The sequence below is a fragment of the Xenopus laevis genome, chromosome 8L, assembly GCF_017654675.1.
Source record: "Xenopus laevis strain J_2021 chromosome 8L, Xenopus_laevis_v10.1, whole genome shotgun sequence".
Taxonomy (NCBI): Eukaryota; Metazoa; Chordata; class Amphibia; order Anura; family Pipidae; genus Xenopus; species Xenopus laevis.
In genome coordinates, this window is record NC_054385.1 from 23,499,149 (window position 1) to 23,526,530 (window position 27,382).

Here is a 27,382-nt window from a genome sequence, read left to right on the forward strand (position 1 = left end):
AACTTTCTTTGCTGCCTACATATGTAAAGCCATGTATATACATTGCATACTGTGGATTTTGACATAGTGGGGCTCATTTATCAACACTGGGCAAATTTGCCCATGGGCAGTTACCTATAGCAACCAATCAGTGATTAGCTTTTTAAAGCCAGCTGCAAGTAGAACAATGAATTCAGCAACTGATTGGTTGCCATGTGTTCTGTCCTCGCTACGTATTACCCTGGGGCAGTGTGTAGTTCGACATGCAGCTAAACCTTCCCACAATCCAATAAAGAGACTAAGCTTGGAGTCTGTAGATTTTACTGAATAAGCAAGTGGAATAGAGGTGAAACTGTAATACAAACAGCAGAAATATAATAAGTATGCTTGCAATGAACTATATAAAAACATGCAAATGAACATATAACTGCAGCATAAAATATATATATGCGTACGGCCCTACCTGTCAGTGCAGGACGTATGGGGTTAAGTTCTCCTCTCTGGAGGCAGGACAAACATAATGAATCTTTTAGACTCCTCCTCTTCCTGTGTCTCCTGTATCTCCAGTTTTTTGTTTGTCCTGCTCGGAGGTGGACACTTCAATTTTCCTCTTCCACAAACATGATATTTTACCTAGTGAGCTCTGTCTAAGGTGAGCCCCCTCTCTAGGTTGTGTGCTCCCTTAGTGATTCATGCATGAGCCCTGCTTTATTTTATCCTTTTTTTCTTTATTTTTTTCCTTCATTTTTCTGAGCCCCTTTCTTTAATGGTGTTGCTCCGCTGTTCATTCAGCGTTATTCCCCAGTTAATGTGAGCCCCTCCTCCCTTCCAGGGCGGACTGCGTGTGCTCCCTTAACTCTTACAAAAAAAATTTTTTATTCAGGGGAAGTTTCAGGATGACCGGCGGGTATCCGCAATGGCACTTAGCTCCCTAGTGGATCCGCTTACCTCTGTGCCAAAGAGTCTGCTTGCGCAGACTGCATTCCGCCTTCCTACACGCTCTTTTGAGCCTGTTCAGGCGCAGGAGTCAGCAGCCTGTTTCCGGTGGCGCCAAAACTGCCTGGCGCATCCGGATGACGTCACCACTAGAGGCGGTCTGAGCTTCCAGACTTCACGCGCTTAGTTTCGGCTGCGCATTGATGACGTCAGCGCTCCTGATCGCGCTCTTTCTCTGCAGCTCCTGAAGGGACACGAGTTAAGTACTTAACTTTTTTCTCTATTATGGCACACTCCAGGGAACTAGCAGATCTCATTGAAGATCTTTCAGAGCCAGTAGCCCTTTCTAAGAAGCCACAAAGAACATCTAGGAAAAGACTTAAAAAGACAGCACATGTTCCATCACCATCCCCACCTAAACTATCAAAAATGGTTCCTTTTCACCAGCACTCTGACTCAGACATTGAGCTGCAACAACCCAAGTCAGTTACTACAGCTTTAGTACATGCTGTTCAGGACACATCAGACAAGGAATTTAATCCACAATTTTCTCCAGGTCCTGTTAGTCCTGCAGCTATTTCACCACGGAGGGAACCAGAATTTAATTTACCTGGAGTTTCAGCCCCTGCTAATCCAGCTGATCAGCAGTTTTCGCAATTTATGGGGTGGTTACAGACACATATTAATGCTTCTGTACAACATGCTGTTGCTGCTCAACCTCAGTCCAGTACCAAAGCAAAAGCAAAAACCAAGTTTTCACACAAACTTCCCTCTAGTTCTTCTGATTTCTCATCAGCTGAGGACTCTCAGAGCAGTTTTTCCTCTGATTATGATGATTCAGATTCTGACACTGTCTCCACTCATAAACAGCCAGAAGACATTAAGCTTTTGCTTAAAAACATTCGTGACACGTTAGAAATCACGGAGGCACAGCCACAACTTTCCAAGGTCGACAAAGTCCTTGGCAATACACCTAAAAAAACCAGATCTTTTCCTATAAGCAAGTCTGTCTCTCAAACTATTTCCAATGAATGGTCTGACCCAGACAAGAGAAATAACATTTCTCAGAAATTTTATGCCAAATTTCCCATTGCAGAGGAACACAAACAATGTTGGGATAAATCTCCCAAAGTCGATTCGGCTATTGTACGCTTATCCAAGAATACTACTCTTCCAGCGGAAGATGCGGGCTCATTTAGAGACCCTATGGATAAAAAAATGGAATCTGCCCTCAAGAGGGATTTTCTCCATTCTGCAGCCATTATTCAACCAGCCTCGGCTTCCTTTAGTGTTGCTCGCACCGCTAAGTTTTGGTGTCAAGAACTTAAACACCCTTCTACACACACTGATACAACAGCCATTCTAGACAAACTCAGCCTAGCCTTGTCTTTCCTCAGTGATGCTTCATTAGAAATCACTAAGATGGCAGCCAAATCCTCAGCAGCTGCTATTGCTGCAAGAAGAGCGCTCTGGCTACGTCAGAACAGGTTGGTCTCCTTAAAATTCGAAGGTCAACAACTTTTCGGTCCTGAATTAAAAAAGATAATTTCAGAAGTCACGGGAGGTAAGGGAGCCTTCCTTCCCCAAGGCAAAAGACCACAGCGGGATTCCCATAAACGTAATTATCACCGCCGCCCTTGGGGCTCTTACAATAGACAGTCTAGTAGAGGTAGGTCTTCTACACAGCAGCCTCCTAATAGGAGATTCAAATCCTGGCAGAACCAGTCTAAGGTCCCTAGGAAAGGCGGACCATCAAAAAGTCAGGATTCCTGACTCTCTGCCTTCCCAGCATGTGCAAACCCTAGAAGGCAGACTAAAAGAGTTTTCGCACATTTGGCAGGAATCAATTCCAGATTCTTGGATACTAAGGACTGTCTCTCTAGGTCACAAGATTTTTTTCAAAAAATTCCCACCACATCACCGTTTTGTTCCTTCAAAGCCTCCTTCAGACCCAGTCAAGGAGTTAGCGATGTCAAATATTGTTCAAGATCTGCTACAAAAAAAGGTCATTGCACCAGTACCTGTCAAGGAACATTTTCAAGGTTTTTATTCGAACTTGTTTCTTGTCCCAAAAAAAGACGGTGGTTTTCGTCCAATCCTCAATCTGCACTCGCTCAACAAATTTGTGAAGTATCAACGCTTCAAAATGGAAACAATTCGATCTATAACAGCTTCCATCCCAACGGCGGCTTTTATGACAAAAGTCGATCTGAAGGACGCTTACCTTCACATTCCCATTTTCCAAGATCATTACAAATACCTGCGTTTTTATGTACATCAGCAACATTACCAATTTCAGGCAATGCCGTTCGGCCTCACCTCGGCTCCACGGATATTCACCAAGGTCCTCGGAGCTCTGATTGCTACAATTCGCCACAAAGGCGTTCATATCTTCCCATACTTGGACGATATTTTGATCTTCGCAACCACTGCGGAACACGCAGCGCAGGCAACTCATTTTTGCATTCAACATCTCACACGACACGGTTGGATCATCAACTATCAAAAAAGTATTTTGTGTCCCAGTCAGAATCTTCCCTTCTTAGGCATGATAGTGGACTCCACACTTCAACGTCTTTTTCTGCCAACAGAAAAAATCAACAATATTCGAGATCTCTCACTTTCTCTGTCAGCCCAACCAATTACTGCCTTCGACGCCCTCAGGATGTTAGGCCTAATGGCATCCACGATCGATGCAGTACCTTTTGCCAAACTCCACATGAGGCCTCTTCAAAGAGCATTTCTGAGTCAATGGAACGGGGATCATCAGGATCTTTCCCAGACAATTTTTCTCTCTTCAACGGTGCGCACCAGTCTAAGTTGGTGGTCTCTGCATCACAACCTGGCCACGGGCAAGCCTTGGCACTTACCTCCACCCCTAGTCATTACCACAGATGCGAGTCTACGCGGGTGGGGTGCAACCTACCAACATCACAGTTGCCAAGGCCTGTGGAACCAGCAAGAACAGAAGCTTCATATCAACATTCTGGAAATTCGGGCCATCTTCAAAGCTCTCCTTCACTGGACTCCAATCTGTCAATCAGCTCACGTCCGGATCCAGTCGGACAACTGCACTGCTGTTGCCTATCTCAACAAACAGGGGGGCACGAGAAGCGCAGCAGCAATGGCAGAAATTGCCAAGATTATTCGCTGGGCCGAGTCCTACTCGGTACATCTCACAGCGATCTACATTCCAGGTCTGCTGAATTGGGAGGCCGATTACCTCAGCCGCAACACTCTGGATCCGGGAGAGTGGAAACTCAAGGCTTCCCTGTTTCAGATGCTAACAGTGAGGTGGGGCACACCGTGTGTCGACGTCATGGCGTCCAGACACAACAGTCAACTCCCACGATTCTTCTCCAAGATCAGGGACCCGATGGCAGAGGCTGTAGACGCGCTGGCTACTCCTTGGTCATTCCAGATGGCCTACGCCTTCCCACCCCTTCCTATGTTACAGAGAATCCTCACGAAAATCCGTCAAGAGAGAATGCGGACGATTTTGGTGGCACCAGCGTGGCCTGCAAGGACGTGGTTCGCAGACATAGTCTCCATGTTGGAGGATCAACCCTTCCAGCTTCCTGCACTGCTGGATCTTCTCACGCAAGGTCCTTCATGGTACCCAGACGTCCACAAGCTGCATTTGACGGCGTTTCTTTTGAATCCAGTCTCTGGAAGAACAAAGGTTTTTCGGCACCAGTAGTCTCTACGCTGCTAGCAGCCAGATGTCCATCCACAGCTAAGGCCTACCACAGAGTTTGGCGTGTTTTTCTTTCTTGGTGCGAGGCACACAGCATTCTATGGGACAGTTGTCACTCTCCTCAAATTTTGCAATTTTTACAGTCTGGTTTTGACATGAAACTTAGCATAAATTCTCTGAAGGTTCAGACATCTGCTTTAGCAGCCCTTTTTCACACTCAGTGGGCTCTTCTACCGGAAGTCAAGCTATTTTTTCAAGGTCTTTCCAGGCTCCGACCACCATCCAGGAGGCCGGTTCCTCAGTGGGATCTCACCTTAGTGTTAAACTCCCTTCAACGACCTCCATTTGAGCCTTTAGAGTCCGTAGAGTTGAAATATGTTACTCTCAAGGTGGTGTTTCTTTTAGCCATAGCTTCTGCTAGGAGGGTATCTGAGCTGGCTTCACTTTCCTGCAAACCTCCCTGGTTAAAGTTTCACCCAGACAAGGCAGTGCTTCGTACTAATACGACATTTTTGCCAAAGATGGTTTCAGATTTTCATGTCAACCAGGACATTGTAATCCCTGTATTTCAATCTCTCACTTCAGAACATTCCACAGAGGAGTTCACTACTCTAGATCCCGTTAGGGCTTTGAAGATTTATGTTGCTCAGACCCAGTCTATTAGACAGTCAGATGCCCTTTTTGTTCTTCATGGGGGGAACAGAGTAGGTTTTCCTGCTTCCAAACGTTCTATTGCTAGATGGCTTGTTGCTACCATTTCGGAGGCTTACACCACAGCTGGTCTAAGTCCTCCGATACAACTTACTGCCCATTCCACTAGGAAGGTTAGTACTTCTTGGGCCTTTCTTCAGGATGCTTCCTTAGAAGCGATTTGTAAAGCAGCCACCTGGTCATCCCCACATACTTTTTCAAAATTCTACAAGTTTGATGTTTTTGATTCCAGTCATTCTGAGTTTGGCAGGAAGGTGCTACTAGCAGTGGTAGCACGTAGTTAGCTTCCTTCTAGTTACCTGTTTTTTTCTATGGTTCCAGTTTTAGAGTTTACCCTACCCTTTTTTTTTGGACGACTTTGGGACATCCCCATACGTCCTGCACTGACAGGTAGGGCCGTACGCATAAAAGTAGATTTTCTTACCTGATAAATCTCTTTTGCGTAGGCCCGTACTGTCAGTGCAGCATCCCGCCCTTTTCTTTTTGGTGGGGTGCCGGTTGCTGCCGTGCCTGAGTTAGTTAGGGAGTTAGTCTCTCTCTATGTTGTGTGTCTCCATTCACAGACTTTACAAGAAACTGGAGATACAGGAGACACAGGAAGAGGAGGAGTCTAAAAGATTCATTATGTTTGTCCTGCCTCCAGAGAGGAGAACTTAACCATACATCCTGCACTGACAGTACGGGCCTACGCAAAAGAGATTTATCAGGTAAGAAAATCTACTTATACTGGCATAAATGTCTATGTAGCAATGTCTCTGGGGTTTCTGGCAGCTGTGGAGGTGTTTTGGTGTAACTATTTCCTTACCAGCGATTCTATCATAAGGGAGATGCAGAACTGTGTGCATCTTTCAGCAGCATGGTCTGTAAAATGGAGTCCTGGCTCCCACAAGGCATTGCTCTAGGTCACGTGGTGGGCGTACGGCAGCCTGATTAGTCCAAATTCTGCCATAAGCCTTATGGAGGTGTAGAATGAATATACAGGAAGTAACGTTGTGCACTTACAGCAAGTGTCCAGCGGAGGGAGCTCCGAGCAAATAGATTGTGAAATATGAAGGCATATTTGAAGGCTTATGCTGGAGACATGACACCATGGGTTACTGCCCATAGGCAAATTTGCCCAGTGTTGATAAATGACCCCCAGTTGTAATGCAAAATACATGTATCCATTTTCAAATTCATAGGAAAAAAAACAACAATCATGGAAAACAAAAATCACAATAAATATAGTATATTTATTTTTCATTGCATTCATGAAAAAAACACAATTTCAAATTGTAAGAAATCTGCCCCCTAAATCTTTATATGCATTCTTAGTACATTTGGACAAAACATAAAAATTGTTTTTTGCTTTCCATGTTACCCCAAAAAGTCACTGTAAATGTCACTATACTAATAACCTTCAATGAACCATTAAACCAACTTTGCTGTATTTAACAGGACATATGCCATTTTTTGAGTCCCACATTTTGATAACGTGCACCTCTTAATGTTTTTTTGTAGTTGTGCTTGGTAGGCAAAGTAGCACCAGTGACTTGGAAAATTACCTTTTTGTGTCTGCTTAGCACTTCTGCCTTTTAGAGCACACATAACTAAGTTTTACTGCGGATATGAATTTCTATATCACAAGCATAATAAGTTTATTTTTCTCACATACAATCCAATTTGGTTCCTAATGCTGTGAGAAAGAAAAATTACTTTAAAGATGTACCCAGCACTGTGTTATGTTTTCTGTTTTTTCTATAATGTCTGTATATTCTTTCTACATCTCAGCAGTAATCAGGAGAATTCTAATTTAGAATGCTTAATAATTTAGCCTTCTCAAGTGAGTAAACCTTATATAAAAGCATTTCTATTTCTTTTATTTCACTCTCTGGTGGGTCTAGATTAGCTACCAGTTGCACATGCCCTCTGTAATTTCTATTCGTTTTTTTCAGAAATAATGCTGCAATGAACAGATAGATAAAGTAAACAATTTAACTATGTTAACAAAATAAAATATAATATAATATAAAAAAAATAATAATATAATATAACATAATTTTACATACATATCAGTTTCTGGCTGCATCTGTAAATATATGGTAGAAATTCTAAGGCAATTACTTGTACTTGTCAAGAAACATTTACATTCTGAACTTTCAGTTCTATGAGGTATCCCAGCCAACAGAATATTACAAATGAAAAAATGATTCTGGAATCTGACGTTAAATTAAGGAAAATTTGTCTTAGGGTTAGTTTACACAGGGCGTTTTGGGGAGATTTGGTCGCCTGGTGACTAATCACCTCGTTTTTGCGGCAACCAACTTCGGGCGACTTCGGAAAACAAACTACCACGTGTGATTAGTGCCGGCGTTTTTTCATTTTCATTTAGCCGGCGCAGGAACAGGGAAGGCGATTAGTCGCCAGGTGACCAAATCTCCCCAAAACGCCCTGTGTGAACTAACCCTTAAACATATGTGTACTTAGATAGAGAACAGGCTGAAGGATAGATTACAAAGACTGGTGGTAAATTGAAATGTGTTGTTAGTGGAGCACCTCAGGCGTCTGTCCTTTGCCTTTTGCATTTTAATTTGTTTATTATTTATATATAGGATGATGCCACTTTGCACAGAGATTTGAGTAAATTGGAGAACTTGGAAGAAACTGGCAAAAAGGATTAGTGTTGATAATTAAGATGTTATGTTCTTTGGTAGAAATAACATAAATGTGAGTTATACATTAAATGGTTGTGTGTTGGGGGCATCAAACTGTGTAACTTTAGGCAGTATATTAGGATATAACAGCTACAATTAGTATGGGTATTGGTAAGTAGTTTTAGATTACTTATTGGCACCTATTATACTGTATAAAAGGCTGGAATATGAAAATTGACTCTGAAAATGTTTAATTTGTAACCACTGTGGTTCTTTCCTGAATATTAGAATTTTTTCTGAAAAATTTTAGTAGCAAAACTTCTCTGCAAAATTTAGCAGGAAAAAAAATGAAATATATAGACAGATGTAATATGTAATATAGACAGATGTAATATAGACAGATTGCACACGGGGCATTTAGATTTATCTAGTTCTGTCAAGTAAAACAATCTGCAGCCAACTTGCTGCTGCAACTTCCCACTTGAATGGAAACAAACCGTCTACAGCCAGGGTTGGAATGGCCCAGCGGCACACCGGGAAAAAACCCATTGGGCTCCAGCCCTCATGGACTCCACTGGGCCAGACTATTTCCTGATTTCCTGGCCCTACAAAAAAAATCCACTTTGCGGCACTGAGCAGCACAGAGCCGTACCTATTGAACTAACTGGGAAGAGTGGTTTAATTACCACAGTTCTTAAATGACCATGGTGCAATTGCATGGTGTCCAAAGAAGCAATATTTATCCTTATCCAAAAACTAGAAAGAAATAGGTGTGTCTTGATTGATTTGTTGCACTCATGGAACCAGCACCGAATTACGGAAAGGCCATCTCCAAAAGACTCCATTTTACTCAAATGATCCAAATTTTTTAAAATAATTTTGTTTTTCTCTGTAATGATAAAACAGTATATTGTACTTGATCCAAACTAAGATGTAATTAATTCCTATAAGGGGCAAAACCAGTCTATTGGGTTTATTTAATGGTTACAAGAATATCTAGTAGACATAAGTTATGAAGATCCAAATTACGGAAAGACCCATTATCTGGAAACCCCCAGGTCCAGAGTATTCTGGATAACATGTCCCATACCTATATTAGTTATTCACAAATGTGCTATATTTTGCCATAAATATCTATGTATGACATTGTGTCATAGGTGGCCTCCAAAAACATGAGACAATATACCACGGTTCTCTTGAGTTCAAAGACTGCCACTGTACCTCTATTCCAGGATGATGCTACCTTACAGTAGATAAAAGGTTTGTCATTCTTTAGAGGTGGAAAACAAGGCACTAAGACCTGCATTAACATATTCAGTGTGCTAAGGGTATAGGTTTTTTTTATCAAATAAGGTGCTCTTGCATTCATTGTGTTATTGGACTCAACACAGGGAATTAAATCCAATTACTTTAACCATTCTGCATAGCACACAGAAATCAATTTCTCTTTATTATGGTTTTTTATTTTCTGTATGCCTGTGTACATATTTTTGAAACACCAACATCCTCCTCAGTTCACTAAACACAAACAAAACAGTGGTGCATGGACTGAGGTTCTGCTGCAAGAGCTAGAGAGCAGGAAAACGTACGTTAAATGTAAATATATATATACTAGACATTAAGCCCGTTAAATTAACGGGCACTAGAATATATGTAGAAAATTCGCCAGAGACAGTCCGTGGGGCACATGCGCAGTAGCGCCAGAGACGGTCCGTGGGGCACATGCGCAGTAGCGCAATCCCACGGACGCAGGGACTGGACGCAGAGACACTTCAACTTTATTATATAGGATATATATATATATATATATATATATATATAAACATGTATAGGATAAATATATAAATAAAGATATTGAATCTGTTATCCGGAAACCCATTATCCAGAAAGCTCTGAATTATAGGAAGGCAATCTCCCATAGACTATTATAATCAAATAATTCACATTTTTAAAAACAATTTCCTATTTCTGTGTAATAATAAAACAGTAACTTGTACTTGATCCCAACTAAGACATAATGAATCCCTATTGGAGGCAAAACAACTCTGTTCGGTTTATTTAATGTATACATCATTTATTAGTAGACTTAAGGTATGAAGATCCAAATTTTAAAAGTTCCCTTAGCCAGAAAACCCCAGGTCAAGAGCATTCTGTAAAATAGGTCCAATATCTTAAATTGTAATTCCTTCTTCTGCCATCAATACTAGAGGACCACTTATTCTCATTATGATGCTGTATATCCTGCTTGAAACACTGTATATCATTGAAACCGCCTATTCTCTGCTAATAATGTAGCTTTTGCATTTATGGAAATACCCCTTGTCTGGAAAACGCCAGGTCCCGAGCATTCTGGATAACAGGTCCCATACCTGTATATACAGTATCAGGGAGTGGATAACACCTATTCTTTTATTTTTCTTTCAACTAAGATACAATACTAACATTTTTAGTTACAAATAACGAAGTCTCCAAACATTTCTGTTCCATATTAATTTGCATACTCTTTGCAGAATAAAATCATTAAAAAATTATTTGAATGTACAGGACTACAAAATATCATTCTAGTATAAAATTTTGAATCAGGCCAGTTCAGAGCAGCATAGGAAATTAAGGATTTAAATGCTATTGTTCTAGGGGTAAGGAGTCCATGAAGCCCTGACAGTTTGAGAAGCACTGCTCTAATCCTGCATTTCATTTCCCATATATCTCTGATGTTTCACCTTTGCATTAATAAACTGCCAACTCAGCAGGGAAATTTTGCAGCCAGTAACATACTAAAATAATAATAGCAGGGACTGGAAATAGACATACTGTAGGTCCCTAATTACATTGATACAGATGCAAAGAAAACCAAATATTATGCTTTAGCAAATTTTGAGGCACAAAATACATTTCCTTTTTGTACCAAAACAAACCTTGTCTTAAAATTCATATAAAATGTCTTCAACAGTTTACAGGATCAGCCTATATCATTTCAATAACCTCCTAGGAAAGAGGACTGAGCAGAGGAGATGTAAGCAGTGACAATGGTAGGGTTTTGGATTTCTATGTGATATGTCTACACCACAGTGTAATGCATTAGACACTGCTGACTAGTTAAATTTGCAGATGCTGCTGCAATAGATCAACATAAGGATGTTAAGGGAAGAGGGAGTGATAACGTTTTTAATTGCTACGTAACCATCTGACTTGGTGTAACTATAAATAAAGGTCGCCTTTTAATTTACTTGTCTGGTGCAGATATATGGGTCTTGATTTAAAGGATAAGAAGAACATCAGAGCAGCCTCTTTCTTTCTCATGACAACTTCCTTGACTACTTGGTGGTCAGACTGGTGGGACAGTTTCCAGCAGGTGGCACTGTTGTAACAAAATTCATTCATATTAACAGTACATGTACCCCTTAATATCTTGTAATTAAAACAAAATAAATAATGAATGTACATTGCAAAAGTGCTTAGAATACCCCCCTCATCAATTTCACATGCACTTATTTTTAAGGTTTACTTATCCTTTAATGTTTTATATCACATTCAGGGGCAAGGGCAGTCATATCTTTAATGACCTTAGGCTTATGGTACATGGCATTTTTGATTGCATCTAAAAGGAAAGAAAAACAATTGTCCCTGCTGACTACCTTTTTGCATTTACTTAAATAGAAAACATAATGGCTATGGGAGATGGTTCTGCTGGTAAAACGTATTTCCGGTTCCCTGCTTTTTGTGACCAAAATTTCTACTGCACTTATTCATAAAAATTTATTAGTTTACTTGAGCTATTTTTTTTCTAGAACAGTTATTATTGTTCAAATGGTGCAGTCTTGTATCCAATTGTTTAGAACACTTTTCATCCTGAAGGTCTCACAAATAAGTTAGACAGGTAAGAAAGTGAGTAAGTTCTTAAGATAACTGTAGTATTTTCTCCAAAGCCACTCTTGTTCTTTGTTCTTTTCTTTGCAGAAAAAAAATCCTCCCCTATCTGTCATGTCCTCTAATGTAATGTGAAGAGTAATCTTGTCCCCAACCTTAGCAGTCTTTCCTGATAATTCAATTCTTGCATTCCTTTTCCCAGATTAGTTGCAAAATTCTGCACTCTCTCAAGCTTATTAATATAATTCGTAAGGGCTGCACTGCACCTAAAACTGCACTGCATACTCAAGGTCAAGCTTTACCAGGGATATATAAAGAAGTTAAATTACACTTTTATCACTTGAGTTAATGCCTTTTTAATGCAAGATAGTACTTCATTTGCTATAGTAGCCACTGCCTAGATTTACACAGTTTGTAATCCACAAAAATTTACAATTTCCTTCTCAGTTAAATTAAATTTAAACCAAAGTTAAACCTTCTTATTGACATCGAACCTCATTTGCAGTTTGTCTAGTTCTTCAATTTAATGAAATCTCTGGGCAAAGTAGTAACATCCTGCATGGAACGTATAGTTTTGCACAATTTAGTATCATTGACTACAATTTAGTATCATCAACAAGAATAAAAACATTATTTAGATTATAAACAAACATAAGATACCCTATATCGTGACTGCTCTAGTCTAATTGATTAAGCGGGGTACTTTCCCTTCTCCTTCTATATTGCTAATTATTAAGTACTGACTGAGGTCAGACCTCTGCTTTAATCATAAGGATAAAAACCTTTACAGCCAACAAAGGGATTTTAGGTGTGATTTTGTTTTTACAATATAAACCTCAAGGACATTAATGAACAAACATTTACCCTTCTAAAAAAGCTAGATCACGGTTTTCAATATGGAAGAACTATCTTTGGTCCCTAGTGATTGATGTAGAGCAGATATGGTATTATTATGCAAAAAGGGATCAAGTTCTCAACTTGGGAGTTATCGACTTGTGTATATTTACATTTCCTCACATTTTTGCTCTAATATCAGACTCTGTTTTAACATGTTAATGATGATACCCCCAGAGTAAACCCTACTTTGAATTTTCTGATTTATTTTATTCATTTATTTATTCAATTTATATTATTGAACATAATTATGGGATTGGCCTTAGTTTTAAGAGACGTTAGCATTTCATGTTTTTTTCTATTTTGTCTGTATTCTATAAGTGTGTTTGAGTCATTGGAGACCTATTTATTAAGAATTAAAGGGTTAGAGGTACTATAGAGCAAAAAGGCCCTTCACCTGCAAGGTACCCAAGAGGACTAGCGGACGACATTACATTTCTAAATATTTTAATCAATAATTCCCAATGTTTACAGGGCCCTAAAATAATTTTGTTATGGAGACTAATAACTTCTAGGTACATTGTTTACAGTTAGTAAGATCTCCTTATGGGGAAGATCTACATCTGGGGATGGGGAAGTTCAAGTGTTAAAGTTATATGCACTCTGTGGGCCTGCAGGTAGCTTGTCCTGTGGATAGATATTGTCTACATCTACAGGATCGCTGCCTTGACCCAAGACAGAGATGCTTCATGGATGACTTATTTTTAGTGATTGGTGAATCTGTGCCGATTCACTTCGCTGAAAAATTCACGAATGTACCGAAAAATTCACAAAACGGCCAAATATTTGCCAAATGCATTGAAGTCAATGTTAGCCAAAATAATTTTGAAACGCGACAATTTTGACGCGAGCAACAATTTTTATACGCACGACTATTTTGTCCAAATGCATTAAAGTGGACCTGTCACCCCGACACAAAAAGCTGTATAATAAAAGTCCTTTTCAAATTAAACATGAAATCCCAATTCTTTTTTTTATTAAAGCATTCATAGCTGTTGTAAGCTCATTTAAAAATCTCAGCTGTCAAATATTGTCTGCCCCTCCTCTATGCCTTAGGCCTAGAGGCGGAGCAGACAATTACTTTCACTTTTCATTCTTCACTTCCTAGATGTCACTGCTCTCCTCAAATTCCCCCGCTCTCTTTACCATTTAATTGTGTAACCAGTGCATGGGGATGGACACGGGTCTCCTATTCTGGTGCACAAACAAGATTTTGAGATGATCCAAGCCTTGTCTTAATAACAGTGTCCACAAAATAGCTCCTGTTTTCTTGCTATAATTACGAATTCCCAGACTGAAGGAAACAAGATTCAAATAATTTATATTGTGTAATTAAAGTTTATTTTGCTTGACTAATGTGATAAAATAGGATTTTGATTAATTTTTTTGGGTGAAATCAATAGGCGTCTGAATAATTTTGACGCACAACAATTTTATGCGCTGACTATTCAAATGTATTTGCGACGAAACACAGAAATTCCTGGCGTATAAATTCGCCCATCACAACTTATTTCTTGAAAAGAAGGTGTCTTAGAACAGAAAGAAAGGGGTATAGCAATTTGGCAGATAAGAAGCTAGGTTGGTGACACTGGTGATGATGAAACATAGGCTACATAGTAGGTGATGATGAAACATAGGCTACATAGTAAAGTAGAGAGGATTCCCAGAAAAATATAAAAAACAAGTATATATATATATATATATATATATATATATATCTATATATATATATATATCTATATATATATATATATATCTATATATATATATATATATATATATATATATATATATATATATATATAGATATATAGATATATATATATATATATACAGTATATACTTCTTCAATTAAAAGTTTTCTATTGGCCCTGGTAGGCCAGTGGATGCATTTTTTTTGTGGAAATGTAGGTATTGCACCCATGTTTAAATCTTAATACATTACAAGCACAGTTCCAAAATATGGAAATGCAATTTCCCTTCTATACTTTATTGTTTAACTGATTGATTGATTCATTGTAGTAATACAATAGAAACTTGTAACTAAGATGCCATAATTCTGTATTTGCGATAAACTTATTTTCAAACGTTTTTTATTATGCTTAAAGTATAGTCATCTAGATTACAAAAAGGACCCTAATCTGTAAAAAAAAACCCAGGTCCCAAGCATTCTAGATAATTGATCCAATACCTGTATAGAGATTATTATTATATGTGAGCTTTAATTCCTAATCTTGACCTGCTGACTGTCATGAATGGTCATAGATGAATGAGTTCAAATGGATGTCAATAAGTTCTTGGCAGTGAGCACAGACCTCAATAAATGTGAAAGGCAGGATTTGAGATAGTGTGAAGCGGTAGTGTAATCTGAGGAGCAGATAATTATGGGTGAAAGTACTGGACACAACTGAATAGTTGTGGTTGTTAATAGATGAACATAATTGGTTGTATAGATGATGCTAATGGAATGTTTGCAATATATGCATATCAAAAGATGTGAGAACAGCAGCATTAAATATCAACTTTGGTGAAAGAAGAAGAAAATAATATAAGAATAGTTTCTGTTAATTGTGCATGATGATAGCTGTGTGTTGTAGCATCTCTCTCTGAGGACCTATTCAGCCTGGTTAAACCCTGTTAGCTTTTATCACTGTAAAAAGAAATTACACTTCCCCAAATGGCTCTAAACTATAAGCATTTATTTATATATATTTTCTTATGTACTTAAATACACTTAAGAATTCCCACCTTTATGCATGTAAATCATCTATGATAATTATTTTACCTTATCATTGTAGTATTGCAGTTAATATTAATTCTTCATAGATTGTAACATTCCCTGTATGATTTCAAGGCAATGCACAATTTACCTTGCTGTCTACCAATAAATATTTCATGCACAATGAAACTTAAATGCAATTTTGAATAGTTGGTTATTACAAATTCTTACCTGCATAGTTTAAAGCAGTGGTTTTTAACCGAAATGTTATTCTAATTTACCTAAAAGACAGGATTCCAGGAGTATCTAGGACAGAAAATAAAACGTAATAAAATCAGTATTATACACAAATAAAGTATTACGATTTCCTTCCACACTCCAAAATCATTCATGAAAATTGATTAGCTCTACAGGGGCAGAAACTGATGTGAATGATGTATTATCTCTATACAGTGCTACATAATATGTTGCTGCTGTATAAATAAAGGATAATTATATTACTAATCATAAAAGTTATCATAATCATACATAAAGCACTCCGTTATTTCCATTCATCAAAACTCTTCTCAGTCCAAACAGATTCAACAGGACAAAGGGAATCATACTTTCAGTTTTTGTTTATGTCTAGATTATTTATCAATCATCAGACAAACATAAATTCAAATTCTGAAAGCATTTCCATCTGTGTGAAAGTCTGTATTTCGGTAAACTTGACTGTTTTTTACTATAACAAAGTGCTTACCACTTCGGAATATACTAAGTGGTTATAATGGTCTCTTATTGCTTAGTGCAAACACAGTGGAATTTGGCACGTTAAGTTTTGCTATTTTCATGAGTTGGAATACCTTACAGCCTGTGGATTTGAGTCTTTGCCTTCCAGTTTTTCAGAAAGTTGTACAGAGATTTGCAGTGCCAGAGGTCGATCTTATGGCCACAAGCGCGAAGGGGGCTCTGGTCATAACCTTAATCCCCTGTTGCCCGAGAAGGCCTCTCCCTCCAGATCTGTTGTCCCAGGGTCCAGTACTTTACAAGGAAATAAATCTTCTATCCCTGACAGCGTGGAAATTGAGAGGCAAACGTTGTCAAAAGAGGATATCCAGTGACCTCTTCAATTTCCTGATCAAATCTCGAAAGTATTCCACCTGTGCTCAGTATTATTGAGTCTGGAGTTGTTTTGTTGAATTTGCAAAGGAACACTAGTTTGATCCAAGAGTTCCAAAGGTCCAGCATATAGTTTAATTTCTGTTGCAGGTTTTCAGAAGAAGCTGAGTATTAGTACAGTTTGGGGTTAAGTTTCTGCTTTAAAAGCTTTGTCCAAACATTCCTGGGTGGAAACAGTGGCGTTTCAGGCATGAGCTCCACGAACAACATAGCCATCTACTAAGGTCAGTTCATGTCTAATCCTTTAGTAAGGTTGAAGAACAGGACTGAGTTTCTTCTCAGCATTTGGCCATTTTGTAACAAAATCAGCTTACCCTGTTGGTCTAGGGGTGCGGCGGGGACGCCTGCCGCGCCGTTCTTCATCTTGCGCCATGGATGTTGCTTAGGGCGTGCGCGCCCGCGTCTCGTCAATGGCATGAAATTCAAAGACTATTTAAATGGATTTTATTCATTTTAGCATTGCCCGTTATAGGAGTTTGTTCCTGGTGCTATTTGAGCTTTGTGCTATTCTATTTTGAACCTGTTTGATTCCTGTATGACCCCTGCCTGGCTTTTGACTATTCTGACCTCTGGATCCTGACCCTTGCCTGTATACCATCTACCTCTTCTGATAAATCCCTTCTGATTGATCTTCCGGTTTTGACCCTTGCCTGCCTGACTTCGCCTATTCTTTGCCTGCCTCGACCCGGCCTGTCCTGACTACGATTCTGTCTTACACCTTTTACCACAACCTTCTGCCCAAAAGACTTTGCTTACAGTTATGCCCCTTCGCTTGTTTAGAACCTTTCACCTTGCACCTCTCGTTTTAAGACCTGGCGGCATCTGAGTAGCTGAGGGCTCCTCCCGAGGCAAAAGGTGACTGCTACAGGCAGAAGCAAGAGCCGAGACAAGGGTGCTTGGCATTGGTTCTAGATTCAGGGTGCCAACCATTACATTTGCTTTGTAAGATGTCCCATAGTTTTACTTGAATTGGACATGTGAGGCCAGATGATAGTAAATCAATCAATGCTACAACTTCTATGTCCTTATCCAGTGTATCAGAAGCTGCAGGTATAAGTAAACATGACAAACAATCAGCAGTAACATTTTTTAAACCTAGTTCGTATTGCATTTTGTAGTTGAAATTCAATAGCCTTTCTGACCATCTAGCTATACGCATTCCAGCTCTTCTTAATCCCTTTGTTGTAAGCAGTGTAAGCAATGCATAAGGTAAATTCTCTACCCCAGTAGGTTCTCAATTTTTCTGTTGCCCAAACACATGCTAGAGCTTCTTTTTCAACAGTTGAATTCTGGATGCAAATGCAACAGTTTTCTCTGTATGATCAGCATGGATCTGTGTGAGAACTCTGTGAGAATGCCATAGTCTGAAACATCTGTAGTAACCATAGTGGGTAGTGCAGGATCAAATAAAGCTAGCTGTTTCACTATTTCAAAGCTATCTCTGACCACACCAGACTTAAAGTTTTATTTAGTAGTGCTCTAAGTGGCTCCACAACTGCATAGTTAGGAATAAACTTAGAAGTATGGCTATCATGAAATAAGAGTCTTAAGAAAGCTTGTAAGGTCTGGAAATCAGATGGAGTAGATGCTTGTGTAACAGCATTGACATGGTCAGGGTCAGGCAGTATTCCATCATGTGAAATTTTATGACCCAGAAATGATAGCTGAGTTTGTCTGAAGTGGCATTTGGAAAGGCTCAGTTTCAGTCCTGCAGAATCAATGCATTTCAGAACATTTTTTAGGTACTTGTCATGAAGAATATATCAGGTTGTATCCAAGGACAAACTTTGGTTTCCCCACAGTTCAGCACTTGCAGGTCCTCCTCCACCTGTTTGAGACGATCTCCAAGTACAGAAAATAAAGTGCTAAATTCCTCAAAAATTCATTGAGGAGGGGGATTTAACAGAGAGAATAAAATATAGTATAGTATTTTTATACTTTATTGGCACCCACCGTGATTATTGACAGTGATAATAGTATTCTTTTAATTTAACTTAAAAGAAGAGGACCCAAAAAAGTGAAGTTGTGAAATTTGAAAATTTGAAAATAAAAATAAAGATAAAAATAAAAATAAAAATAGAAATAAAAATGAAAATAAAAATAAAAATAAAAAATAAAATAAAAAAGAGTGAAAAAAATGTGAATTATTCATTGAATTTATAAGTGCAAACGATTTATCTCCAAGTGATAGTGAATGCAGTATCATTCATTTCTTAAACACATTCTTTGTGCAATTGGTGAATTTTAATGTGATTAGTGAATATTTAGTGTGGGTTAAACTTCCCCTTCGATTTTGCTCGTTTAAAATCCACACTATATAGGTTAGAGGAAAGGAAACGTAAAATACTTTGCCACAATTCCGGTACAACCGGTTGTGCAGCTCACTCACCAAATGTGAGTTAAGGGAGAGCGTCTGATAAGTCCTGTTCGCACTGTTTCCACTTTTTTTCTACTCTCCGGGTTGTTGCAATAGGGATAAAAATAGAGAGGGGCATGTGCAGGGATCACTTTAAAACAGTTTAATAGAATAAAAATACACTCACAAACATGATCGGTAAACTTACAACATTAAATGCACTGGAACAGTTGTAAATAAAGTTGTTGTAAGTTTGGTTGAGAGCGCACAGGAAATAAAGGGGCAAGAAAGTATGTGGACGTTATCGCTCAGGAAGAAGCCATTCAGGCGAAACGCGTAAGCGAAAAGGACCACGCTAACTATTTGCAGGAGTACCCGATCCAAAGAGACGTCTGTATCCTCCGAGGGACGCCAAGGAGACACAGCGACTTTCGTGGGACTTTTACCTATCCTTTTGCAGTTTTACCGATCATGTTTGTGAGTGTATTTTTATTCTATTAAACTGTTTTAAAGTGATCCCTGCACATGCCCCTCTCTATTTTTATCCCTATTGCAACAACCCGGAGAGTAGAAAAAAAGTGGAAACAGTGCGAACAGGACTTATCAGACGCTCTCCCTTAACTCACATTTGGTGAGTGAGCTGCACAACCGGTTGTACCGGAATTGTGGCAAAGTATTTTACGTTTCCTTTCCTCTAACCTATATAGTGTGGATTTTAAACGAGCAAAATCGAAGGGGAAGTTTAACCCACACTAAATATTCACTAATCACATTAATATTCACCAATTGCACAAAGAATGTGTTTAAGAAATGAATGATACTGCATTCACTATCACTTGGAGATAAATCGTTTGCACTTATAAATTCACTGAATAATTCACATTTTTTTCACTCTTTTTTATTTTATTTTTTATTTTTATTTTTATTTTTATTTCTATTTTTATTTTTATCTTTATTTTTATTTTCAAATTTTCAAATTTCACAACTTCACTTTTTTGGGTCCTCTTCTTTTAAGTTAAATTAAAAGAATACTATTATCACTGTCAATAATCACGGTGGGTGCCAATAAAGTATAAAAATACTATACTATATTTTATTCTCTCTGTTAAATCCCCCTCCTCAATGAATTTTTGAGGAATTTAGCACTTTATTTTCTGTACTTGTCATGAAGATCCATAGTTGGAGCGTAGACTATTATATCATCTAAGTAGCATTCTACACCAGGGATGCCATGGAGTATAGAAGACATCAGTCTTTGAAAACAACCCGGTGCTGAATCCAGTCCAAAAGGTACACGCTTGAATCGAAACAAACCATCATGAGTGATAAATGCAGTGAGGTCTCTGCTTTCCTCATGCAGTAATACTTGATGATAAGCACTCTGTAGATCCAGGGTAGAAAATAATTTTGCTCCTCGGATTTCTGAAAATATTTCCTCTATGTGTGGCAAGTGTTGATTATCCATAACAACTGCTGTATTAGGTTCATGGAGATCAACAAACAATGGAATACCTCCAGTTTTCTTCATTGTTACAACAAAAGAGGATTCTGATTTTTCAATTACATCTTGCTCTACCAGTTTCTTTAGTTCCTGTGAGACCCCTTTTAGAGTAAGGCAATCGCCTCGATTTCTGGTGTACTGGTTTTACATCTCGTCTCAATTTAACTTTTTGTAAAAAGTTCTTTGCACAGCCAAGTGAAGTGTTGCTTTGTGGTGAAATTTTCGACTCAGGCTGTGTGGCAGGCACTGGTGCTGTAGTAATGATACCATCAACTTATTGTAGGTTTAATGCAGAAAAGAGATCCCTTACAAGTATAGCAGTACCCTTATTCACAATGTAAAAGTCACATTTGCAGTATTTGATTCAAATTATACAGTCACTGGCAAGCAACCAAGCACAGGGATTGGATCCTTTAAGTAACTGACCAGTCTCAGGGCAAGTGCAACAAGTGAGTCTTTTGCAAAATATTTCAAGAAAACATCCTTTGGTAGTATAGAAACATCTGAACCTGTATCAAACATCAAGTTAATGGAGTGTCCCTTGTCAGCAGAAGCAGCATTGACACTGACAGTGCATACAAACTTGTCTGGAATAAATGTATCAGCTTTATCCACACTTAATACCGTAACATTTGAAGCAGTGACTTCATGAACATCTTTAGCAGAACTATGGCAGATCTTAGCAAAATGTCCTACTTTTTTGCATTTGCGGCACTGTACAGCTTTTTGCAGGACATGTAGCATAATTTGCAGTGTGTTGTGTTGAACCACATCGGAAACAGTATTTTTTATTTGTATTTGCTGCACGGTTATGCAGTGTAGGCGAATCCCTTTCCTTAGCACTGTATTTTTCCTGTGACTGTGCATTATTAGGCCACATTGCTGGATTCATATTCATTACGTTGTCCACATTGGCTGAATTTATATCTATCAGCAATCACATTTGCACTGTAAGTGCAGTTTCATAAGTACCATCAGGTAATGGTAATGTATAGAATATATGCTGTCCCTCTGCTTCCAGTCAGTGAATAAGTAAAGCACGCTTTCTAGCAGCAGAAATCTCCCTTTGGGCAGCAGCAATAATGTAATTTTCAAACATATGGATCCAAGCAGTAAAAGGTATGGTAGGCTCACCAGGGTTTGGAAGTAAGCTACATGCTGCTGCAGAGGTAGAAGAGACATCTTGTCACCAATATGTTATGTTTTGGTAGCCAAGGATGAGTAGAGTATAACAGTGCTTTATTAGCAGGTTCATGCAGCCATTACACTTCAACAGTAGCTTCAACTCTAATACTTTTAAGCAGTATAGAATGTACTATGTACACAGTATAACTCTTGTGCACAGTGACACCTACAGGCCCTTTGAATAGCAGGCTAAGTCTCCCCAAACCTGGCTGGCACGTAGAAAAAAGTTAAAAGATCTCTCACTGAGAGTGGCTTGTACTTTAAACAGCACAGTGATGAAAAGCTCTTCTCGTTTCTTCAGCGTCCGATACTTCTGTAATTCGCTGTATTCTGATTGGATCTTTCAGCCTCTAAAATCAGAGTGCAGCTCTCATTACAGAAAGCAAAATCTACCAATCAAGGACTCAGAAGTAGGCAGGGCTAGGGAAATTACAGAAACTGAAGGTACTTTGTCAGAGCAGTGAAAAGAATGATCAGTAAGCTTTCACCTGCACTTCTCTCTAACTAAATCCTTGCTGCAGGTTTTATCTTTTCTTCCACAGGTACTATATATATGTTCTAAATCTTAACCCTTTCCCTGTGAAAAAAAACTTGGGTTTATATGTGTTTGTTTATTTTTTGTTGTTGAAGGTTTTGTTTTTGAAGGTTTTGTTTTGATTGGTTTGGAGTCTTCATGAGACTGCATATCTGGCAAACACATTAGGTGGGAAGGGTTAACACAGGGCTAAAGGTGACATAAATAGATGACATACATAGAAAAGCAGGATAATAGAGTTGGAGCAGAAGGTAACATGTGGGTACAAGAGCAGTGTGCAGAATAGGGGCTTTCTTCTGCTGCCCAAAATATAGGCATTTACACTTTGCAGTGGGGTACAAGAATTACATACAATAGTGGAAACAGTCAGTGGGGGGTAAAATAATACTGAGAAAATGAGAGTAGGATAAAGGGGGAACAAAGTGCAGACAAATATATAAGATAATGTAGTTTGAGTGTGGATAGGAGTAAAGAGTAACAACAATGGAAGGAGATACTGTAGGAGGGAATGGAAAGGGGAGCAAAGGGGGTTGGGGGACCAATAGATAATAATGTTTTTTTGTACAAGGGAAAGTGTAGATGCCTGATATGTGAGAGCACCCACTGAAAGTGTCAATATCCACTACCTTAAAGACCCAGACTTACAATCTGTGGATTCTGGCAAATGCCAGGGGGATGCTTTAAGATGCCGTAGTCAGAGACTATTTAGTGGGCTGGCATGGGTGACTGGGTCCATTTTAAATTGCAGTTCATGCCTGCTTATATTTACTGTATGTACAGTGCCTGGTGTGCCAGTATTCACTGCTTTTCATTGTATATAACATGCTAGTTTTGTTATATGCACTGCATCTTACTGCATATAACATGCCTGGGGTGTCAGTGCCTTCTGACTCCACAGTATTCTTTTGTATAGTTTTTTAAATTATTTGCTGCCCTCCACAGCAAATAATTTGTTCCAGATAATAACAAAGCTACATATTTGTTATTATTTCCACTTTTTATTACTCATATTTCTATTCAGACTAGAATTTACAGTGAGTAGAAAAAAACATTTTTACACCATCCATCTCCTTACTCAAATTAGCCAGATTAGACAGAATCCATTACAGGTATGGAGTCTTTCCGTAATTTGGATGTCTATCTTGTCTAAAAAAAATATTTCAAACATTATTTAAACCCAATAAGATTGTTCTGCCCATTATTTGGAGCTCTCTAGATAATGGGTTTCTGGATAAAGGGTTCCATATTGTGATATTTCTTAAATTATGCACATTTTACAATGTGGCTTAACCATCAGACCTATGTAGAATGTCTTGAGAAAAAGTTGTGTAATGTATCAGTTTGTGTAAGTTGCATATTTGAATTTACTTCATAAATTTATGCCAAATTTTTAATTGGACGGGTTCACACAGAAAATATATTCAGTTAATCCCAACCATAGAGTCTACACATCACAGCATGTAAAGAATTAAAGGGATTAAAAATTAAAATATGAAATGAAAAAAAAAGCAAATATAATTGTAAGGAAAGGTTTCCCTGGTGGTCTAGTGGCGAACGCTTACCCTGGTGGTCCAGTGGCTTTTCCCTGGGCATGCAGGGGTGCCCACCATGCTTCTGGCAGGGATGCCCGCCACATGCGTCCTTCTCCTTTGTTTTGGCTTCTTGGTTTATGCGCCGGCGTGATGACATCATCACGCATGGCGCGATATTCAAAATTGTATAAAAGGGGAATTTAAATTTCAGCTTACTGCCCGTTCTTAGGTTCTATTTAGTAAGTTCATAGGTGCCTGCTTAGGTTTATTCTATCTATTATGCTGTGTAGTGACCCTTGCCTGCCTGCTTTACTACTCTGACCTCTCCAATCCTGACCCTGCCTGTCTGTGACTACTCTGATCTCTCCAATCCTGACCCTGCCTGTCTGTGACTACTCTGATCTCTCCAATCCTGACCCTGCCTGTCTGTGACTACGTTGATCTCTCCAATCCTGATCCTTTGCCTGTTCTCCGACTTTTCTACGCTCTCCAATCTGATTCCGGCCTGTCTGATGATTCTCTGCTTGTGCTGGCCCAGCCTTCCTGTTCCTGGTGGTGTTCTTCCTTCTAGTATCCTGGTGAGACGATCGTGCCCCTTTGCTCGTCCAGAACCATTAGCTTAGCTCCGCTCTCAATTAAGACCTGGCGGCATCCGATTAGCTGAGGGCTCCTCCTGAGGTGAAAGGCAGTGGTTAAAGGCAGAAGTGAGAGCCGAGACCAGGGAGCTTAGCTTGGGTTCTGGATATAGGGTGCCGAACGTGACAATAATTCTTACTTACTTACCAGTATGCATTCATAAAAATAATTATTTTATAATTATTTGTAAATACTATTGAAAGAGATATGTCCTTTGTTGTTCCCTGTATTGCTAGTTCTGACTACAATGTAGGATATGTCCTTTGTTGTACCCTGCATTGCTAGTTCTGACTACAATGTAGAAATATTCAGTATTTTTCCATCCAATGTTCTATTTTCAACAACACCTAGCACGCTTTTGAGATTATTTTCTTTATGTCTTAAAAGAAATATAAACATAAAAAAAATTGATGGAAATTTACTCAAAAAAAAAAAAAAAAGAAAAATTTCTTTTTTCATCAGTTTCTGTGAAATATTTGCAGTGTAGACTTCTAATACCAGGCTTTTTTCTGAATTGAGAAAAAGCAAATCAAGGGTTAGCTATATCCAGGAAGTGCTTAGAAAGTGCATAGATGGGATCATTGATACCCTTGACCTTCAAAAAGAGCTGTATAAAAATGTATAAAACTACTAATCTCTCATATAATTGCAAAAGTTGCTAAGTTTACATCAATTCATTTTTTTGAGTTATGATCCTCTTTAATAGCAGCACATGTAAACTATTATGTATGAACACTAATGGGAAAAGTTATGAAAAGATTAACCATTGTGGTAATAGTAGTACGCATTTACTAGAAAAAGTCAGACTTAAATATATGCAAAGATTCAACCGTGTAATTTTTAATATAAATTTATTTATAAACTGCAATTTAGAGGCCCATTAATCAAAGTCTGAATTTATCTCATTATTTTCTGAAAACAAGGCCGACCAAATCTGCACAGGGGTTTCCCCTTATTTATCAATACATTTTCCCACAATTTGTACGAATTTTTCGGTTTTTCCACCCGAAAACTCAGTTTTTTCCTTACCTTCTCACAAAATGCAATTAAATTAGATTGGCAAATTCAGTTGCACATAAAACCCTGCTGGCACAAACTAATAGTATTTTCTATGTATTCAAGTATCTCATCTCAGACTGAGACTAGATCCCTTTCTCTCCACAGCATGATATACATTTCACTGGAATACTTAAAATCATGATACAAGTATGGGATCTATTATCCAAAATGCTTGGAAACTGAGGTTTTCCAGATGTTTTGCCATTGCCAATTTCCATTATTACCAGTGGGGAAGCATGTGGAGTAGATTAGTCACCAGCAGAAGAGGAGATTTATTGTAGGCAAACTACTTCTGTGCCATTGCCCTTATGAGTAATTGACATAATATTTGTACATTAGTTGAGAACTGGCTAAAAGATAAAGTACAAATAATGCTGATAAATGAGAAATTTTGTTAATAAATGACCTTGAGGTTAGCATAGAAAGTACTGTCTCTATTTTTGCTGATGACATTTTTAAACTGTGCATAAGTAAATGAACCATACAGGATGTTACTGATTTGCTAAGAGATTTGCCTAGTAAGAAAAACTAGGCAGCAAATCAGGTTTAATGTTGAATATGCATTTGGGGTACGTGGGCTGTGACCTCAAAATCCATACAAATAAAGGGAAATTTTCTGCATTTACCCATAACACATGAGGACATTTTGTGCATTAAGCTACCAAAAAATAGACTCCCCTTTAAACAAAACCGTGATTGTTTGTCATATATTACCATATATTCAAGATGGCCAAATACTTCAAAGTCGTCCCTGGACAGGCCAGTCCTACACTCACTTCCATCTGCTTCATTAAGAATTTTGCCACTTTTAAAGTTACGTTTAAAATTTAGTGGTGAGCGCAATGGCAGTGGCCAGGAGTGTTTGTGGATACACAGGTGCTTGAGAGACGTCAGTGTCTAGTGACCAAAACATTATGCATGCAGTACAGGTATGGTATACGTTTTCCGGGAACCCGTTATCCAGAAAGCTTTGTATTACTGAAAGGATGTCTCCCATAGACATTTTATCCAAATAATCCAAATTTTAAAAAAATATTAATTTTTTCTCTGTAATAATGAAACAATAGCTTGTACTTGATCCCACCTAAGACAATTAATCCTTATTGGAAGCAAAGCCAGCCTATTGGATTTATTTAATGGTTACGTGATTTTTTAGAAGACTTAAAGAATGAAAATCTAAATTATGGAAAGATCATAAGATCATATTCATTTGTCAAACACTTTTAGGATGCAGAACTTGTTGTTTTAATTTGCACACAGTATGTACGATTCTATTACAGGTATGGGCAGGGCCGCTTCTGCCATGAGGCAAGGTGAAACCCTTGCCTCAGGCGGCAGCGAGCGGCCAGTTACAAGGGGCGGCAAAAAGCAGACTCTTGTAACTTTAAGAGCCGAACTTCTGGGTTTTAACTCGGAAATTCGGCTCTGCTAGTGCAAAGAGCGCTATTGCGATCGATGCACTAGCAATACTGCCCCCTGAAACCCGCTCCAACGCTAATTTTTAAGCGGGGATCGGTAGAGGAGGGGGGCGGCATCTGGGCTGCTGCCTCAGGCGGCAGCAGCCCCAGAATCAGCGCTGGGTATAGGATCCGTTATCTGGAAACCCACTTTCCAGAAAGATCCTAATCACGGGATGTCCAGCTCATGTAGACTCCATTTTAATTAAATAATTAAAAAATTTTAAACATATTTCATTTTTCTCTGTAATAAATAGTACCTTGTGCTTGATCCCAGCACAGATATAAGTAATCCTTGGTGGGAAAACAATCCTATTTATCCTATTAATCCTAATGCGTATTAAATGTTTAAAATGATTTTAAGCAAACTTAAGGTATGAACTTCCAAATTACAGTAAGATCCCTTATCCGGAAAACCCCAGGTTGTTATACCTGTCCTATACCTGTATACTATATACCTAAATTGTCTATAAATCCCTGCCAAGTATGTTACTTAGTAACTTTGTCCCAAAGAGCTTGCCAAT

General features: G+C 38.5%; 1 protein-coding gene across 2 annotated transcripts in view; it reads left to right on the forward strand.

Annotated features, from left to right (window-relative positions):
• Positions 1–27,382, forward strand: part of LOC108698296 (astrotactin-2-like) — a 1,031,088-nt gene that overhangs the window by 553,355 nt on the left and 450,351 nt on the right. The gene's annotated exons all lie outside the window — the stretch shown is intronic.